Source organism: Epinephelus moara, chromosome 20 (genome assembly GCF_006386435.1).
Source record: "Epinephelus moara isolate mb chromosome 20, YSFRI_EMoa_1.0, whole genome shotgun sequence".
In the NCBI taxonomy this organism is placed as follows: domain Eukaryota; kingdom Metazoa; phylum Chordata; class Actinopteri; order Perciformes; family Serranidae; genus Epinephelus; species Epinephelus moara.
In genome coordinates this window covers 9,367,203-9,371,742 of record NC_065525.1, presented here as the reverse complement: position 1 = coordinate 9,371,742, position 4,540 = coordinate 9,367,203, and positions in this window count along the sequence as shown.

The window sequence follows — 4,540 nt, the reverse complement described above, 5'->3', positions numbered from 1 at the left end:
AGAAACAAACAGCCAATGTGTGTGTGTGTGTGTTATGTTCAGGTGTTGTCACGTAAATAACAGTGCCCAAACAATAAACAGGACAGACAATAGGATTTTATTTATTTTTACATTACATTTTCACTGAAAGCTGACCGAATCCGACCTGAGCCCGAATACAATTTATAGCTACATTTTTAACCAAATCCGGCCCGACCCGTCGGGTACCGTCAGGCTCGGATCGCCACACTCTAGTGTGTGTATGTGTCCCCTATTGGGGCCTATCTGAATTTCTGTCTTTGAGAGATATTATATTGTAATATAACTGAATTTTCTATCCATACATATAAATTTTAAATATATTAAAATTATAAGGCATCTTTGAGTAAACTGCGAGTATCATTTAAGTAGGCTATGTCGTGGCCGGCCGAGTGTCCTCTTTTTTGGAAATCAAAATATGGTCACCCTAGCATAAATTAGCCTAGCAACTAGCTTTCTTCGTCTCATATAAAACAGGGACAGCAGCAACATTTAACAGTCTCTCTCCTGTATATGTGTGACTTCAACTGGAACCTCTGTGCTCAAGTGATGCACCTTTACACCTGTGTGTGTTCTCATGTGGACTGTCAAGTTACTGGTAGATCTGAAGTGTCTCCCACATACTTTACAAGTATACGGCTTCTCACCTGAATGAGTCCTCATGTGGACTACCAAATAAAAATTACGTCTGAAAGCTCTCCCACATACTTTACAAGTATACGGTTTCTCACCTGAGTGGATTGTCATGTGACTTTCCAATCCTGCCTTCTTACTGAATCTTTTCCCGCAGGTCTTGCAAAGGTATGGCTTCTCACCTGTGTGGGTTCTACAATGCCTTTCCAATCCTGACGTCTGACTGAATCTTTTCCTACATGTTTTGCAAGAAAATGGCTTCTCACCTGTGTGGCTGTTCAGGTGTCTCTGCAATTTTGACTTGCGCTCAGAAACTTTCCTACTTATGTCACATTTTAAAGGCTTTTTACCTGTATTTAAGTTTATCACAGCAGAGGTGTGTGGACTCTTACTGTTAATTTCACTTCCATGATGTCTTTTCTCTGCTTGAAGCTCTGTGTTTCTAGTTGATCCTGAGTCTCCATGCTGGTATTCTTCCTCATCTTGGCTCTCAGCTACATGAGAGTTGTGAGAGAGCAGCTGGTGGTCACTGCTTGGTATCACATAGCTTATAACTGGTATGATGACGACAGACTCTTTCTCTGCTGCACTCACTTTGAGTGTCATCATGAATGAAGTCCAGAGTCTGATCTTCACTGTGCTCACTTTCCTCATCAGCAGGAGTCAACATAAAGCCATCAGTCTCCTGCTTCACTACAAGCTGCTCTCTCTCCTGACTGCTGCACACTTCCTCCTCTTCCTCTTTAATCTGTGGAGGCTCTGGCTCCTCTTGGTCCACACTGGACTTCCTCTCCTCAGTACAGAGCTGCTGCTCCTTGACAAACTCTCTCAAAGACTCAACTGAACACATTGTTGTCTAATGTAGGCTACAGTAAATGTGGCTCAAGGTTTAATGCCTAGATTAACCTCTCGAAGTTAACTCAGTCATTTGCGAAACGGGACTGGCACCTTTTTCTTGTTCACTACTACCACTTCTTCTTCTTCTTCTTCTTCTGATTTGATTGGCGGTTGGCAACCAGCTTATCAGGTGCATTACCGCCACCTACCGGTCTGGAGTGTGGAACAGGAGCGTGGCAGTCAAAACAAAACAAACAAACAAAAAGGTAAAGAGAAATACAAAGTTCTATATCCTCTCCATTAATCCAGTGTCCCTTAGGTATTTCATTAGATGCTTTGATGTTTTGCCCTCTGCTTCTGCCCCAATGAGGTTTCCTATGCTGAGTTTAAGTTTAGCAGTTTTTCCAGTGTTGCTGCCAGAGACCAGTTGAATGTCTCCCTGTCCTCCACAATGACTGGTTAAGCCCAGTGTGCCCTATCCTTAGACGGGCGATGACCGTCTCCTCTTTCTGGCTCGCGCTCAGCCTTCTTCCCAAACCAACGTGTTTTTGGATGTTGAAAAAATGCCTCCCAGTTTCATTCGGTTCCCAGTACTCCTGCCATATTTTGCACATCTGTTTTTTGATAAATGCTTTGCCTTCAGCTTTACTTAAAGAAACTTCCATATTGACTGCCGTTGATTTAAGTGCTATGCTTTGCCTTCAGCTTTACTTAAAGAAACTTCCATATTGACTGCCGTTGATTTAAGTGCTTGCTTTGCCAAAATATCTGCATCCTCGTTTCCCTCTACTCCTGCATGAGCAGGAAGCCAAACAAAGCAGACGGTCATGTCCTTATTGAACATTCTGTAAATGAAGTGATAAATTTGAAAAAACAGATCTAGCCTGCAGGACTTAACGGATTCGATGCTAGTGAGTACTGCCCAGCTATCTGATGCAATGACTGCCTTTCTAATGTTGTTCTCCTCTATCCACTGCATCGCTATCATAATAGCTAGGAGCTCAACTGTATATACTGAAAGATGATCAGGGGTTCTTTTCTTAATGGCTTTTTTACATGTTGGAATGTAAATGGCAGCGTGCTGTCCTTCTGGTCTCAGGGTCTTTTGAGCCGTCAATGAAAATCCTAGTTTTATCATTAAAATGCTGTTCTATGTACACATCTACAATCCTCTCAGCCTGTGTTTGCTTTGAATTCCCTTTAAGCTCTTGTCATATATTCAAATCAACAGACAGAGTCACACATAACCATGGAGGGATGTCTGGATATGGGACTGTTGGGCTATATGCTATGTTGCACAGACCAAGGCTCTCTGCTTTAGCATTTCCTACCCATCCAAAACTGAAACACCTACTTTCATTGTGTTCCCAACGATCCTCGAAGATTGCTTTAGCAGGGTGTGAGCTACAGTGTCCCTGAAGATCGACCCAGTATAGGGTGACCATATTTTGATTTCCAAAAAAGAGGACACTCAGCCGGCCACGACATAGCCTACTTAAATGATACTCGCAGTTTACTCAAAGATGCCTTATAATTTTAATAATTTTAATATATTTAAAATTTATATGTATGGATAGAAAATTCAGTTATATTACAAAATAATATCTCTCAAAGACAGAAATTCAGATAGGCCCCAATAGGGGACACATACACACACTAGAGTGTGGCGATCCGAGCCTGACGGTACCCGACGGGTCAGGCCAGGTTTGGTCAAAAATGTAGCTATAAATTGTATTCAGGCTCGGGTTGGATTCGGTCAGCTTTCAGTGAAAATGTAGTGTAAAAATAAATAAAATCCTATTGTCTGTCCTGTTCATTGTTTGGGCACTGTTATTTACGTGACAACACCTGAACATAACACACACAGACACACATTGGCTGTTTGTTTCTACCTCTCCCCTCGCTGGAAGTCTCGGACCTCCAGCCGCCCGCCTCCGCCTTGATTAAACGCTAAAAATAAAATAAAAGAGGGAGACAGGTTTTTCCTGTTTTATCTTATTTTGTTTAATTTCTCCCTCTCCTCTCGCTGGAAGCGTCGGACCTCCCGCCTCCCGCTCCCGTCTCAAACACGGAAGTCTCCCTCTATGCTGAGCACCCACGGCGCACGCCCGGCCTGTTAAATAGCCTGTAACCGTAACAGCTGTGTGACACAAACTCAGTGCTTTGGTCATTAAATAATGTCGGGCTCGGTTCGGGGTCAGACAGAAATATGCGGCCCGTGCCGCACTGTAACACACACACACAAACACACGGAAAACCGGACATTATCATCAGTTTATAAAACCCCCCCGGACGCCCCGGATGCCCCGGACGGGACGTAAAAAGTGGACATGTCCGGGCAAAAGAGGACGTTTGGTCAGCCTAACCCAACATGTCCGGGCAAAAGAGGACGTTTGGTCAGCCTAACCCAGTATGTTAACATTATTGCAGTTCTTTTGATTCTTAATGGTTGCTCTCCTATCTCCACTTGCATGGCAGCCACTGGGGAGGTTCTAAAGGCTCCACTGCAGACCTTTAAAGGAGCAATAAGCAAAATTCATCATTTCTAGATTGAAGGAATTAAAAAATTTCTATGTGAAGAACTAGAGGTGTAATTTCATCTGGAGTAGGCCCTATAGCATGACCTCACACACCCTCTCTCTGTGTTGATCTCCAGCCCATTGTTTACAAGCCGGTCCAGCTGCGCGTTCATGTACGTTCATGTGAACGTATGAATATGTGAGGTGTACGCTGCTTTTCTATCTTTTTTTTCTTTTTCTTTCTTTCTGTCAGCGACATACACTCCTAAAACAGGACGGGTTGTTTTTATTGACTGAGTTGATTATTAAGCCATAGTGATGCGCGGATCGGCTCTGATAGTACGCGAATCAGCATGTACGCATCAGCCATCCAGCCGTTACAACATGATTGAGCTAGCAAAGCAGTTTTGTGTTGCTGTGTGGTATTTATTCAGTTTTGGGAAATCACGATGTCTAGAAAGCATCAGTGGCTGCAGCTGACAGGGACAGCTAACAGCAGCAGCAAAGCTAACATCAGGACGTCATCTGTTAAA